This window comes from Lepidochelys kempii, chromosome 10 (genome assembly GCF_965140285.1).
Source record: "Lepidochelys kempii isolate rLepKem1 chromosome 10, rLepKem1.hap1, whole genome shotgun sequence".
NCBI classification, from domain to species: domain Eukaryota; kingdom Metazoa; phylum Chordata; order Testudines; family Cheloniidae; genus Lepidochelys; species Lepidochelys kempii.
In genome coordinates, this window is record NC_136389.1 from 75647672 (window position 1) to 75664837 (window position 17166).

A 17166-nucleotide genomic window follows, 5' to 3' on the forward strand; every position below is an offset into this window, starting at 1 on the left:
TCCTCCCAAAGGTTTGAGCAGCACCTAGCACAATGGTGCTTTCATAGTACAAAAAAGCAAATAATAACAACAATCTGCTTATTGCGTATTGCAACACACATAGGGGAGAAAAGGGAAGCCAAAAATCACAAGAAGGGTGGGGGCGGGAGGGGGGGACACTAAATCTGCCCCTTTTTAACAATTACTCCTTCAAGTATTACACTGAAATGATCAGAAATCAGTTTCTTAAAAGCAGCAGCAACAACCCCTTAGCTGAAAATGATTCGATCTGATTAGGGAAGTTTCTTCAGTTTAAAAAAATAAATAAATAAAACAAGGCTAATTGCTATGCAAGAGAAATGGCTTCCTGCCACTCAGGGGCAGCTGGGAGAACTCTTTTATCCACAAAGACCTTAAATGAGAACTTTGAAGGGGGGATGCTTTTATCCTACAGAATGGAATTTGATAACTAGGCTCTGTACCTCTTTCACTTGGGGGTTATTAGGCCTTTCTCACTCTTGGGATCAGCACAGCGTATGGTATGTGTGTAAGAACAGATAGTTCCTGTCTCTGTTGTGAAGACAGTGTGGTTGTAGGAGCCCTCTTGGGACTCTTATAATGATCAGTACAGAAAACTCAAGTCTGTCCTGGAGCGGGAAAGTGCATCGTTTAATGAAAACGTTGTCCGTTATTAATAGAGTGATGGTAGAACTAAGGAAGAAGCAGGCCTGGGGGGCATTTGGATCTTCAGCTAAGTGTTTCTACTCTGTCTCTCTGTCTTTTTCCCCCCCTACCCCTGGAAAAGAGCAGTTACAGTAACCTGAAGGAAGAGATACAATCAAGAGATAGCCTGGAGCAAGAAAAGGTCTCTGTTGTTTTTCAGCGAGGTCATTTGTAGTTCACAAAGCAAAGTCAGACAGATGAGACTGCTGTAGGCACTACATGCAGTCACTATCACTAAAAGTTAAATTTTCATATTTTTATATGTCTCAATGTATTTCATTGGGGGCTGAGTGGGTCTGTTATTACAGAGCATCTTATCAGCTGTATTGTCTATAACAAGCAAATATGTTTCCGTGACTTCCAGAGATTTGTTTTGTTAATCATGCACTGTGAAATCAAATAGTAATCAACCAGGAAAGGGTTTGCATGGAATATTAACCTATAAACTAAGAGAAAGATAGGATGAGATGATGCAGCTTCCTCCAACTCACTGTGTGATCATTGGTATTAGCATCAAGTACTTTTTTATTTTTATTTTTTTGACTGGGGAGGCGAGGGGATTTCCACAAATCCATAGGCTGGAGAGCAGCTATTTATAGAGACACTTGTGTAATAAGGGTTTAAATTATTCAAAAGCCGTATCGGTCTCTACATACAGTAAGGGCACAGTACAGTGTATCCATTTTTCTGAAATCATCTGTACTCAACAAAGGTGTGTGTGTGTGTGCGTGTGTGAAGTAAACAAATTTTTGACATTCATTTGCTCGGGGGAAGGGAAGAGGGATCACTTTATGGAAGATATCATGCTCTATATGAATACCTTCTTTTGGGATATCTTTTTGGCCATTTTTAAATGCAGTTCCCAATCCACATGCCCTTGGCTCTCACTCCCACCCCTCTGTGTGAGAGTGATAAAAAAACACAGTGAATTGCTGATGGCTGAACTTGTGGGCAACAGATGTGTTTGAAATAGTTTATTTCCTCTTTAAAAGCTCAGTCCTTCAAGGTGCTGAGCACTGGAGCCTGATCTGGTAAAGCTCATGCATAACTTTAAGCATGTGCTTAAATCTCTTGCAGGTCAGCCCTTGCAGGATTGAGTCCTCAAAGAAAATGAGATTTCTTTTTTGTTGTTTTTTTAAAAAACATGTGTTCTACACTTTCAAATGCTTTGCTTAATAGGAATGGATTTATGCACATACTTGTATGCTTAAAGTTAAGCATGGGCTTAAGTGCTTTGATCACACTGCAGGATTCAGGCCAAATTACATAGGGCCAGATTCTTATACTCTTACTCTTTGATTTCAAAGAGACTCCTCAAGGAGTAAGGTACCACTCATTGTCACTAAGGGTTTCTATGGGAGGTTTTTGGCTTTGGGGTTTTTGGGACAGGTTTATTATTAAACAGCTGTCTGTCATGTTGCAAATACTGTAAATGCACTGGACCACACAGTCTTGAGAATGATCTCCATGTACTGCCAGACTGTGCCACCCTTTCTAATGTCAGTGAGCACTAAAGTATTTCCATTGAACTTACTCACATGAGTAAGTGCTCCCAAGCCAGACTAACCATTGCACAGTTAAGTCCACACTAGTTTGATTTATATTAACTCTCTATAGGAGTGCTCCACCGTGGGCCTATACACTGAAAATGTTCTCAAAATGTAATTTCAAACTCTCTTAAAACTCTAAGCAAAAACAATAGATAGAAGAGTCCAATGTAGAACGTAGGGGAGGAGCACAATGTGAAGGAATAAAAAGGCTTTGTGCGGAAAATTAGTGATGTGTCATTTCCGGCCTCTCCAGAGGGGTGATGCTTGTGATTGAATTAAAAATGATTTGAGCTTCACGGAGTATTCGGCACTCTGGAGAGAGTTATACTTTTTTCCTCTCAGCTGACAGGGTGGCAGAATTGTGCATGATCTCTTTGATGGAGACTGAAGATGTAGATTGAGAAGATTTTGGTGTTATACCCTTGCAAAGCAGGAGTCTTTCTTATTGGGGTCTCAGGTAAAGAAAGAGCAGGGAAAACGCAAGACGATTGTTACAAGTTGGAAGGCTCCTGACTCCTGTCCTTAGCTAAGCCTTGTTAGGCTCTTTGGGGCAGAGACCATCTTTTTTTCTGTGTCTGTACAGCACCTAGCGCAATGGGGTCCTGGGCCATGACAGGGGTTGCTAGGTGCAACCACGGTACAAATAAATAATAGTAATAATAATTAATATTATTAATTATTAACATGGTCTGGCCTGGCAGGAAGCTCAAGGCTCATATAGGAACTATCAAAAAATGATCAGTCCGTGAATATCCTATACCATATAGGAGGCCTCTGGGTAGACAGGCAGGTTATATGAACAATTGCTTATCTTTAAAGGGGGTTAATTTGTTTTTCATAAACTCCTAAAAAGCAGACCTGTGTGAAAACGAGAGATCTCCATCCCTTGCACATTACCACTAAATACAGAAAGCCTGAGGTTTGCATAAGACCCAGCTTTATCCATAGAAGTAAAACATGAGACCTTCAGAATTTCTGCTATATGTGTGCCCATGTGGGTGAAGGAATATACACATGGCTGGATTAAATTTAGAATAATAGAACACATGTCCTCCAATTAACTGTGAAGTTATAATGCAGGTGTTACGCTGAATGCTTTAATTGTGCAGTGTGGTACGTACGTCAAGGGGTCAAACTGTGGAAGGAATTGGAAGGGGAAACACTGATTCTTTTGTTGCAAAAATGTAATTAGTTTCATAAATATTGGTAGTGGACAAAAAGGAAAAAATGCTCCTTGTTACATGTTTACTATTGGAGCGTTGCAGGTGCTCACATCTGTAGAATATTTCGTGTGGCTTCTAAAAGGAAAACTTTTAAATCTTTAAGGTCCAAAACTCCATCCTTTAAAAAAGAAGTCAGTACTTCATCTCTCCCATTCTTGGCTGCAAAAGGTGCTGTCCTCCAGCTTTCTGAGGCCATGCGCAGATAAGTAATTTGTGAACTGATGCATGCACGGTGTCATGCTCCCTTGGAATGAGAAAAAGTCAGTCCTTTCTCTGAACCAACCCCAAACCTTTACACAGAATCAGAATAACTAAGGAATTACCTGTTAAACTGTCTGGGCCATTCCCATATTATACCCTGCACAGCACTTTTGCTAGTGCTCTCTAAAGCCAAGTTGTCAATGTCCCAAAAGATGGGTCTCCACTACTTCCAGGACACTGTTCTATGGGCTAGGCCAGTGGTTCCCAAACTAAGGGCGTTGCTTGTTCAGGGAAAGGCCCTGGCGCGTCAGGCCGGTTTGTTTACCTGCCGTGTCCGCAGGTTTGGCCAATCGCAGCTCCCACTGGCCGCGGTTTGCCGCTCCAGGCCAATAGGGGCTGCAGGAAGCGGTGGCCAACACATCCCTCGGCCCGCACCGCTTCCTGCAGCCCCCATTGGCCAAGAATGGCGAATCGCAGTCAGTGAGAGCCATGATCGGCTGAACCTGCAGATGCAGCAGGTAAACAAACCGGCACGGCCCGCCAGGGGCTTTCCCTGAGCAAGCGGCACTCCTAGTTTGGGAACCACTGGGCTAGTAGATATCACTGTCAGGAGGTTTCAGCTAAAGTGTTCCCTGCTTTAGTTTCATCCTTTTTCTCTTAGTTTTACTCCGTTGCATTTTCCTAATGACTATGCCCCTGCTTACTCATCACTTAGCCAAGTCCCACACAGAATATCATCCAAAATGCTACTGTGAAAATCATCATCCTCTCCTGGTGTTGTGCCCATGTCATTCCCCGTTCACATTCCTTCACTTGATTGCACTTGCCTTCCACAAGCGTGTGATCCTTCACAACTCATAGAGTTTAAGGTCAGAAAGGGCCATCTTGATCATCCAGTCTGACCTCCTGCGCATTGCAGGCCACAGAACTTTCATAGATTCATAGATATTTAGGTCAGAAGGGACCATTATGATCATCTAGTCTGACCTCCTGCACAATGCAGGCCACAGAATTTCACCCACCACTCCTAAAAAAGACCTCACACCTATATCTGTGCTATTGAAGTCCTCAAATTGTAGTTTGAAGACCTCAAGGAGCAGAGAATCCTCCAGCAAGTGACCCGTGCCCCATGCTACAGAGGAAGGCGAAAAACCTCCAGGGCCTTCCAATCTGCCCTGGAGGAAAATTCCTTCCCGACCCCAAATATGGCGATCAGCTAAACCCTGAGCATATGGGCAAGATTCATCAGCCAGATACTACAGAAAATTCTTTCCCGGGTAACTTGGATCTTACCCCATCTAAAAACCCATCACAGTCCATTGGGCCTATTTACCATGAATATTTAATTACCAAAACCATGTTATCCCATCATACCATCTCCTCCATAAACTTATCGAGTTTAATCTTAAAGCAAGATAGATCTTTTGCCCCCACTACTTCCCTCGGAAGGCTATTCCAAAACTTCACTCCTCTGATGGTTAGAAACCTTCGTCTAATTTCTAATCTAAATTTCCTAGTGGCCAGTTTATATCCATTTGTTCTTGTGTCCACATTGGTACTGAGTTTAAATAATTCCTCTCCCTCTCTGGTATTTATCCCTCTGATATATTTATAGAGAGTAATCATATCTCCCCTCAACCTTCTTTTAGTTAGGCTAAATAAGCCAAGCTCCCTGAGTCTCCTTTCATAAGACAAGTTTTCCATTCCTCGGATCATCCTAGTAGTCCTTCTCTGTACCTGTTCCAGTTTGAATTCATCCTTCTTAAACATGGGAGACCAGAACTGCACACAGTATTCCAGGTGAGGTCTCACCAGTGCCTTATATAACGGTACTAAAACCTCCTTATCCCTACTGGAAATACCTCTCCTGATGCATCCCAAGACGACATTAGCTTTTTTCACAGCCATATCACATTGGTAGCTCATAGTCATCCTATGATCAACCAATACTCCAAGGTCCTTTTCCTCCTCCGTTACTTCTAGTCGATGCGTCCCTAGCTTATAACTAAAATTCTTGTTATTAATCCCTAAATGCATGACCTTACACTTCTCACTATTAAATTTCATCCTATTCCTATTACTCCAGTTTACAAGGTCATCCAGATCCTCCTGTAGGGTATCCCTGTCCTTCTCTAAATTAGCAATACCTCCCAGCTTTGTATCATCTGCAAACTTTATTAGCACACTCCCACTTTTTGTGCCCAGGTCAGTAATAAAAAGATTAAATAAGATTGGTCCCAAAACTGATCCTTGAGGAACTCCACTGGTAACCTCCCTCCAACTTGACAGTTCACCTTTCAGTAGGACCCGTTGTAGTCTCCCCTTTAACCAATTCCCTATCCACCTTTCAATTTTCCTATTGATGCCCATCTTATCCAATTTAACTAATAATTCCCCATGTGGCACAGTATCAAATGCCTTACTAAAATCTAAGTAAATTAGATCCACTGCGTTTCCTTTATCTAAAAAATCTGTTACTCTCTCAAAGAAGGAGATCAGGTTGGTTTGGCACGATCTACCTTTTGTAAAACCATGTTGTATTTTGTCCCATTTACCATTGACTTCAATGTCCTTAACTACCTTCTCCTTCAAAATTTTTTCCAAGACCTTGCATACTACAGATGTCAAACTAACAGGCCTATAATTACTTGGATCACTTTTTTTCCCTTTCTTAAAAATAGGAACTATGTTAGCAATTCTCCAATCATACGGTACAACCCCTGAGTTTACAGATTCATTAAAAATTCTTGCTAATGGGCTTGCAATTTCTTGTGCCAATTCTTTTAATATTCTTGGATGAAGATTATCTGGGCCCCCCGATTTAGTCCCATTAAGCTGTTTGAGTTTCGCTTCTACCTCAGATATGGTGATGTCTACCTCCATATCCTCATTCCCATTTATCATGCTACCATTATCCCTAAGATCCTCTTTAGTCTTATTAAAGACTGAGGCAAAGTATTTGTTTAGATATTGGGCCATGCCTAGATTATCCTTGACCTCCACTCCATCCTCAGTTTTTAGCGGTCCCACTTCTTCTTTCTTTGTTTTCTTCCTATTTATATGACTATAGAACCTTTTACTATTGGTTTTAATTCCCTTTGCAAGGTCCAACTCTACTTGACTTTTAGCCTGTCTCACTTTATCCCTATCCCTTAACTTCACCAACCCACTCCTGTGGTAGGCCCATAACCTCTGGCTGAGTTACTGAAGACCTCAGATCTTGACTTCATGTTACAGAGACTCCATTTGCTCTAGTTCGAACGAGCAAGTGACCCATTCCCCATTCTGAAGAGGAAGGCAAAAAAGCCCCCTGGGTTCTTGCTTTGATTCTTTCTCCCACTCACATCTTTATGCCTTCTCCCATGCTTCCCTTTGTGTTTGAGGAAGTTGTCTGCTTCCTGTGTGCTCTTCCCCCTTACAGACCCTCTTTAAAGCACACTTTCCCCCTGAATTGTCTTCTCTCGCAACTGCACTCAGTTTAGTGGTAGAGAAACGAGGGCACAGGAAAGATGTGAGAATAAGGGTGTTCTTGCAGTTAAGGCACTGAACTGGGATTCAGGAGATCAGAGTTCATTTCCCAACTCTGCCACCGACTCCCTGTACAACCACGGCCCTGATTCACCAAAGCACTTAAGTCCCACTCACTTCAGATGCCTAAGAACCCAATTCCGCAGAGCACTCAAGCACATGCCTAACTGTAAGTTCTATTAAAACAGTGGGTCCTGTTCGTTAAGGGAGAGGTGATCCCAAAAACAATTTGGGCTCTGCCTATTGGAAGCTTTGATCAGTACCGGGTTGCTGAGTATTAAATAAGCAGACCAGAAGTGATCAGAGCATCAAGTGATATGCACATGGGTCAGCCATTGTGCATCAGTGCTAATTCATCATATTATGAAGTCCAGTACCTAAAAGGATATTTGTACCTAAAAATACACATGATCTGTTCTCATCCCCCCCGCAAAGACAAAGACAAAATTACTACCGGCCTCCAATCCTAGTGCATGCTCTCTCTCTCTCTCATTCACGCTCTACATATACGTAGGAAACAAAATTATTGCAGAATTCTTATAATACACACAACTGAACTACTGAAATGGAACTTCATGTACTCTTTGAATAAATAGCCAACAGCATTTTGAAGGGAAAAAAAGCAGTCAGTGACCCTCCTTTCAGCCTTTAAGAGAGTACAAGGACTGATGTACCCTGCCAGCCAAGAAATAATAAAAAGTGAATTTGGAAGTAAGGAAGAGCCCAGGCTACAGACACCCTGATAGAAGACATAGTTTCCATTTGTCTTCAAAATCCAGAAGCATTGGAATGTCTGAAAGGGAAGAATATGTTTTGCCAACACTACCTGATACCTGTGTCAAGGGAAGCATTAACACCATATTTCCCTCCCTTGCAGACTATGGGTTCCTGGAAGCAAAGTGCAAGAGGCCAGCTCTCTCTCCTCTTTCTCTTTTTAACAAGCCACTTTCATGAACCAGAATGTCTCTGGCAGGGCTTAAGAAGCCAGTGAGAACAGAACCAGGCACATTGACATGAGACTCAGCAGCCAAAATTGGCATGCTGCTTATGCCGTTCTTGAGTGCAATGGAGTTTATTAACCTTTTTTGTTAGCACAGATATGTACTGGGGTAATCTGGGCAAACTCCTATCCCTACATAACAGAAGAGGGATATTTCCTTGTGGAAGGATCTAAGGATTTCTAGTGTTTTACTAGAGAGAATAACATTCCAGGGAAAACTCTCAAAGAAGATCACATACATGAGAAGCCATTTGCCTTTCATATGTTCTCCATAATTTCGTTTACACTGTTTGTTAATTACCAAAGCAATTGCTCTCTTGCAGCTCATCTTCTCTTAAATGATCCTGCAGTGAAGTCATGATGCTGACTGTGTGACATAATACATACTTTCATTGACATAGCATCTTTCATCTGAATATCTCAAAGTACTGTACAAATATTAACGAATTTCCAATCCATTCTAGGAAGGTATTGTATTAGTATTTAACCTTTTTTTTATTTGTGGGAGTACCCACACTTTCCAAACATACGGGAAGACATGGTCCCTGCTCCAAAGAGCACAGATTTCACAAGGGTGATTGATGGTAAGTGAAGACAAGATCCAAGCAGAGTGGTTAGGTTGATGGCTGGCACATGCATTGTTAGTCCCATGTGTTGCTTAGTTTGTTTGCTTGATATTTATCTTTGCATGCATAAGCCCCACCCCCCTTCACCTTCCCCATCTTCAATTGTTTTCCAATTTACCAATTGTTAGCTAGCTAATCTTTTCTTTAAGTACAATGTAGTAGGTGGGGAAACAGAGGCACACATGTCTAATGTCATAAGGCCACAGAGTGAGTCAGTGGTAAAGTCCTGAATGGAATCCACTCCTGACTTGATTAGTTAACGAGGTTGATAAGTAAGGCATAATTCACAGGTTACAACCTACCCTCCATACAAACACCCTAAATATTGTATGGCAAAGCTGAAAACGACATCAAGATTTGCACAAGATTTATGTTGGTGACACTGTTGATCCATGTGCAGAACATAATACACACTTGAAGGAGGTTAGTCTATTAAAATGAGTCCACAACACAGTTAAGAAGATTTCTTGAATCTCTGTTCTGCTCACCAGGTTTTGCTTTGCTAAAATCCTCAGTCGTATCATACCTCATTGATTCAGAAAGCTGAAGAGAAAACAAAATAAGGTAGTCACTCTGTAGGAAACAACCTTTTCAGTTCAAGAAGGAAAGAGTCACTTGGATCATGAAAAGCATTTTGATGCTTCTTTGTACCTGGTAGGATCAGCTATTGTAATATCTTCTGTTCATTTACAGCTGGAGCAGTAAAAGGAGAATGGCCAAATAAAGGATATAGAAGGGTAACAATTACAAGACCTTGTTTACAGGATATTATTTTTCTATTGTATAAACACCACAACTTTCTTCGGCTTGCTCACCGAAAACGTACCTTTATCCAATAGCACAATGACATCTAGAAGGGACAATCAAGGCGATCACTTAACTACACTAGCTATTTTATGTTTCAGAGTGGCAGCCGTGTTAATCTGTATCCTCAAAAAGAAAAGGAGTACTTGTGGCACCTTAGAGACTAACAAATTTATTTGAGCATAAACATCCGATGAAGTGACCTGTAGCTCAGGAAAGCTTATGCTCAAATAAATTTGTTAGTCTCTAAGGTGCCACAAGTACTCCTTTTCTTTTAGCTATTTTATGCTACTGACACTGTCATCAGAAGGCTTTTTTCTATATTTCAGTCTGTATTTCTGCAGTGAATCCACAGCCTTAGATCTAAGAGTGAGTTCTCCCTAACCTACTGCCCTTTACAATGCCAAAGAGGGATGCATTTTTCTGAGCAACTAACTCCGGATTACATAAAGTTCATTACAAGGTATGGTGTCACGAGCCCAAATGAGCACACATTGCACATATAGGTTTGCACCTGCACTAGGCTTGAGAAAATAATGAAGAAAACCTCGATTATATAGATTGGGTGCAGCTTTTATCCACAGATAAGGGCATCATATGATCATAGTGTTCCTTGGTTCAATTGCCGCATCCACTAACATGTAAAAACACTCCAGGTTCTTAGCTTACACACAGCTATTTATAATCTTTGTGTGATGCCAGACGTACATTTATCAGTGTGACACTTTTAGACGGTGATGCTGCTGTTTTAGCAACCCTCTTATGAATGGCATGGGCAAAGCCACCTAGACAAGCCGATTGAGGAGTGTGTTGGTGAGAGAGGAGAGTGATGTTTTAACTTTACTGCCATTTGAAATAGAGTTAAACAGCCCCTTTCCTCCCACACCCCTGCATTCTCCCTCCCTCCCATTTTCCCCCTCCCCAGTGTCTTGATTAGTAGCTCTGAGTATGCTGGTCAGATTCTGGGATTAATGATGGCTAATTTGCCGGAGGTTGGTGCAGCCCAGGCAGCCGGCACTCTACCACCAGCTTTTGCTGCCATATGGGCAGAAGCAGCTGTTTCAATTACTTTCTGTGCCCAGATGTGTCAGACGAGACACCAGTGCTCTGCGGGGTACGTTCAGCCGCTCAGTAGCTAATTACTTCAATCGCGTGTTGAAGCATGGTGCTGTATACTGTAAAAGGGTTTTTTGAAAACAGCCGAATGCCAGCTGTCATTATGCCTCACACTGATGTGAGCCTGATAGGCTGTGACTAGATTTTAACTTCAACTTTCCGGGAATCTTGATGCATAGAGTGTGTATTTCTAAGGCCATGGCCCTATATCTATCTGTGTGTGTGTGTGTGTTCCTGTCACAGAGAAATATACACTGTATTTGTGTGTGTGTCTGTACACACACACAGAAACACACACACACATATATATATACACATAAATATATATCCTTCGCTGATATAAATCAGAATAATTCCATTAACTTCAGTGGAGCTACCTTGATTTATACCAGCTGATTATTTTGCAAGACAGTATATATAGGACCTGATTCTCTTCCCACTTACATCAGTGGAAATCAGGAGCAATTCCACTGAAGTCAATAAAGTTACACTAGTGTAAAGCAAGTGTGACAATAGAAGCAGGTGCATTCTCTGTATGTTATGAATCAACAAGACCATCTTACTCCAGATCTTAATTGCTATCTTCACTATTTTTGCTACTGTAATATGTTTCTATATTCAGTATTCTGCACAGTCATTTCAATCTAATTCCGTTATAGTCCATGCCAAAACTACAACTGACCAGTATGAGCAAGGCTGGGTTCTGAACTCCATGAGAAGTTTATGTGGGGCCTGACTCTCATTATCAGGGTTACTAGTTATACCAATATAGCTAAACCAATATAGTTATACTGGTATAACTCCCTGAGCAGGCACTTTTATTCTGTCATAAAACCACTCTTATGCTGGAATCAGTGTCTTTTTTTTTTCTGCTTAGCTTAAAATCCATCCCAAAGTGAAGTAAACTAAACCGAAAAAAACTCATTTAGACCAAAATAAGAATGTCCACATGGGGTGTTATATCACCTTAGCTTATACCAGTATAACTTTCCCATGTAGACAAAGCCTTAGTGGAAATGAGACTCAGACCTGGGGTCGCCGTCTGGAGAGCGCTTTATTAAAAAGGTTAATCGTGCAATGAGTGTGACATCAGAAAAGGGCTGTGGTCAGCTGTAATGTGATCAGAGAATCCAACTGATATTCAGATTAGTGGGGCTGGCGGACAGACCGAGGAAGAGAGAGAGCAGAAAAGCTCTGTTATAAATACACTTCCTACACAATTTAGAAAAGGCAGGTCTGAAAACAAGTGCAGAGCAAAGCATTTAATGCAATGCCATTGGCATTTTGGGCGACTACTCTGTAATTTGGGGTAGTTACTAACATTATCATCATCATCATCATCATCATCCACATATTTAGGAAAAATAAACATTTGTTTTGTGCTAATTCTATGGTAATCAGGGTGATTGTACTGTACTTAGCTACTGTTTGTTACCATGGTTATTTCTAGTGGTTCTTGGTTATTAATGTTCTAGAAGACTCAAGTCTTCAGCATGCTTTCAGCTACCCCTACTCCAGTAATCACAAGTAATCGATTTTTATTTTAATGATTTATCACGTGGTTTTGTCAGCAAAAATAGATTTGCTCTATATCAGCTGAACATAAGACTACTTTATACCTATCTGGTGGTGCAAAGGGCCCTAAAATGGGTGTAATTTACATTCACTTTAAAGCCAATTCATGTCATCATAGTGGTGTAAAGCAGCCTTCATGAAACTGAGAATCAGGCCTCCCCTGGTTTTTTCCTGGTTTATAATCCAATAAGGATAAATTGTGTTGCAATAGCTAATATGAAACAAACTAATGTATGAAACAGAGGGCAACCTGGAAGAGATTTTTTTAATAAGTTCCGGAAGCTATTCTTAGCCTTTAAAGGAAAAAATCATAGAAATGTAGTGGCACATGTCCATTTGTATGTACTATTACAGCATGATCAGGAGTAAGGAGCACATTTGCTCACAAGTTTGAAGACTCTGAGTTCTAATCCTATCTTGCCATTTACTCACCATGTGAGTGGCTACCCTCTGCCTTAGTTTTTCTTTCTGTAAAATAGGGATAATAATGCTTAACAACCACCTCAAGGAATTGGAAGGATTAGCTAGTTAATATTTATAAATTTTATTGACCATATAAAATACTCAGTGCAGCTCAGCACACAAATAGAGATGACACCTACCCCATGAATCTTACAGTCTAATTTCAATGGGAACTGTGTGTCTAAACTCCCTAGGCAACTTTGAAAATCTCAGCCTTACGCCCCAATCCTGCAACTCCATCCAGTAGTTCTGAGCCATTATATCCTTGGTATTCTGCACAGGTATAAGGACCTGCAGTGGCAGATCCCTTTACAGTATCTGAGTCTGAAGACAGATGCTGGTAAGACAAGATGCACTGGGAGAGCCAAAGAAAGATGTTAGCGTAGATTTCTTTTTTTCTCTTTCCTTCCCTCTCATTTCTTGTTATAGCATGTTGGGGTGGAGTTGGCATTTGATTAACTTGATTTTATCTTGTGAACTTCATAGAAGAAATATACCAGACCTGGAAAGTATAATGAGATGCATCAGAGAAAAGAGAAGTGATTAAATCCAAAATATTTTAATTTCTAGATGAACCCGATAGCCTGGTAAAGTTTGTAGCTAAGACTCATTCAGGACTATTTATACAGTGTGATATGCCAAAGTATACCAGGGAGTGACATTCCATATGAAGGACTGATAGAACCATAGTTAGTTTCTAGCAGGGATGAAAATTTTTTTACAGTAAGACACCTACCTAAAGGCTAATTTGTCCCTGAAGTAACTCTGATGAAGTCTCCTAAACCAATGGAGTTACTCCACAGATGAATATATCCCCTCATGTCTTATTTCAATAAATGAGACTGGCCTTTCACATATGGTGATGAACCATTTCAGTAGGTTTACTCAGTATTAACTATATCACTCTACAAAGCAGATAGAATTGGGCTTGTGTTGATTCAGATCTAATCCCACAATTGGGGGTGTTCTGATCCAGGGCCTTTGTTCAGTCTGTTATAGATGAAAGGGAAGCTACAGCGATGCGACCTGGGTTTTGATTCTACACCATGCTGTCCTTCCTTCTTGGCCATGTGTCCCTCTTCTCCCACTGTAAATATGGCTATACAAATAATAGAGGGAGGTAAATGTACCCCTTGTTTTCCATTTAATCATAGGTGTTTGGAACTGAGGTGTATGTTCACCCTCACCTCTAAATTTTAAACATTGGCCAAGGCTGCAGAGTTTGTCTCTGGACCCAGACTTTCCCAAAGTTTGGGGATTGTCCAGATCAGGGTTGCATAATAAACGCATGTACAGAACTTAGGAAAAGTTCTAAACCACATCAGTGAACATCTGGTGCACCAAAGAAGTCTAAGGATTTGACTTTTCATTTACAGAATCAGAGGGGAATGGCCACAGTATTAGGTTTACATCTTAACAAAATATATTTAAACCATGATCTATTATGTCATATAAGAGGCTAACTGATATGAAAAAAACATTAGTCCTGATTCTCCGCTCACTTACACCAGTGTAAATCAGGAGTAAATCTGCTGCAGTCAGTGGATTTATAACAATGTAAGTCAGAAGAAAATCAAGCCCATTATCTTTAAGGTAAGGTCTTCAGACATGAATGAACCTCAAAACAACCCTCAGACTGGACTCAGACAGGGAGCCTTAGTTCTGCTGTACTATAAAACTTCATAACCCCCTGGACATTATCAAATATCTGAACTACAAATGAATTGCACATATGTGACAACCTTGATAGCCTAACAGAGTGACAGAAGAGTGGAAAGCTTCCCAGAAATCTCCTTGAGGGAAAAGCCAAGAATTGTCTAATGTGGATAAATAGGTTAAAAGGATATCCCCATCTTGGATTTTGATAAATTTAGGATTGACAGGTTGAATGAGAAAGAGGTAGCCCTAAGCAGAAGCTTATATTTAGGGCGAGATGTCAACTGAGCTAAAAACAGGCTCAAAGCTGAGGCATATGATTTAATCAAGGAATCTGACAGACTCAATGGAAACTTCTTTGATGAGAAGCTGAGAATAAAAGTGACAATGTCAATAAATGGAGTTGATTTCTTTGCTTGGTCCAAGAAACAAAGTTTTTGACTAAATGGAAGAGTCAGAGCATTTTCAAAAACATTTCATCTATCCAATAGAAGACCAATATTTGGCCTCAAGATTCTGAGATGCTTGTAATTCAAATTGAGGGAATGTTGGTATCCATCAGCAGTTCACTGAATTAACTGAAGAACCTAAGAAAGGAGGCAGGTCTTGTTCCGCGGGAGCTTGTAGCCTACTATAGTGCCCAATTTCTCCTGTTGAGATTACTTGGTTCTGGATATGGATTGTTGGCATGGGTTAAACCATAACATGAAGCAGGTGATAGCAAACCATGATGAAAACCAGATATGCTAAACTCAGAAGTAGAATCTGTGTGCAATTTGTTTTGTGTTCATCAAAGTCCTACAGGTAGATTGATTGTCCACAAGAAAGATAAATGATATGCTGTAGTTTCCATAGGGCATCAGTAGTTAACTCAGGATTAGACTATTTTACAGCTCTATTCTCATTGTCCTGAGGTATATGACTTTACTTCCTTGTACTCCATTGAAATGACTGTCTTATGTTATTATGGTTTTATGATACCTAAGTGTGTATTTTATGCAATACTTAAGGAGTTAATTAAAAGCTTCCTTTCTATATGCAGCTATGCACAAAATACAGGGAGGTAAAATTATCATATGGGTTTCCATTAACTCATATGTAGGCTTGGCAGAATTCAATTTTTATAATTTCAACAGATAATATCAGTGTTTACTTCAAAGCATTTTTTTAGTTTTTGTCCATTTAAATTTTCACGGTTCTTCAAAATTCTGGGTTTTAAGCATTTTTATTATTCATTTAAATTTTCACAGTTGTGGGAAGTTATGGAGGGTCAGATAATGGGTGGGGCGGACAATAATTATTTAATGACAGTAGATGTTGAGATTGAAAAAATAAAAGCTTTTACTGCTAAAATACAAATTGTCAACATCACATGTCAAAATATACAAACTGAAGATCCGTAAATCAAACACTAATAAGTTCTCAAGCAGGACTTTTCTCACTTGACCTATCTGTAAAAATAGATGATCATCGATAGAAATATTTTTTCGTTGATTGTGTGTGTACGGTGAAATCAACATTTATGGATAAAAATCTAATCCTTCCAAGCCTACTCATATGTGAACAATACTCATAGTCCAGTCTGCAAAATCATATAGATCAAAGAATAAAGAGGTTATGGTTGGTTTTCCTTTGTTCACTGAGTAAAGCTACGATTTTGTCACGGAGGTCGCATAAGTCATGGAATCCGTATCTTCCAAAGACCTCCGTGGCTTCAGCCTGCAGCAGCTGGGAAATGCAGGGTCCCACCACCTCCCGTGACTCAGCCAGAGGAGGCGAGGGCCCCCGAGTTCCAAGCTGCCACAGGCAGTGAGGATACCCCGCAACTTCCAGCCCCCGCTGGTGGCGGGGGACCCCCACAGCTTCCAGCTGCCATGGGTGGCAGGGGGTACCCCGGAGCTCCCTGCTGCCAGGGGCAGCAGGAGTACACCACTGCTCCTGGCCACCTTGGGTGGCACAGGGCTCTGAGCCACCGTGGGCAGCAGGGGGGACCCTGTAGTCTGGCTTGGCCCCACGCAGCTTCCAGCTGCTGCGGGAGGCAGGGGAGCCCACATCTCGGAGCAGCAGCAGAGCGAGAACCTGGAGCTCCAAGCCCCCATGGTTGGTGGGGGGCCCCAGAGCTCCCAGCTGGCCCTGGAGCTGCCCAACACTCCCCATTTTGTCATGGATACTTTTAGTAAAAGTCAGGGACAGGTCAGGGGCTTCCGTGAATTTTTCTTTATTGCCCTGGACCTGTCCCTGACTTTTTTACTAAAAATATCTGTGACAATATCTTAGCCTTAACTATGGGTTGTATACTCCAGGCCAAAGTGGTTGGTTTCTTCATCGAGAGAAAATAGCCCTCTCTTCCTTCAGGAATGGACCAGATAGCCCACAACTCTTGGGGGAAAGCATAGAAAAGAACCTAGGCCATAGAACTGAAAGAACTGGATACACTGATGGTTTACTGCAGCCTTTCTGAAAAGAAAGAAATAAAGAATGCTACCATTCTTAAGTAACGTTAAAACATAACATTAGTTTTTCTTTTACATGTTTTACGATTGAGGGGAGAGGCTCATTGGTGTCTAAAATCTTCCAGAGCTGGCAGATAACTTACAAAGCTCTTTGAAGGCACTGATACTCCATGAACAAGACAGAAACCATCAAGATAATTGTCTGATACAAGTCTTTTGTTAGAGTAATAGATTTTGTACTGTCATGATTCCTGAATTATGGCCATATGT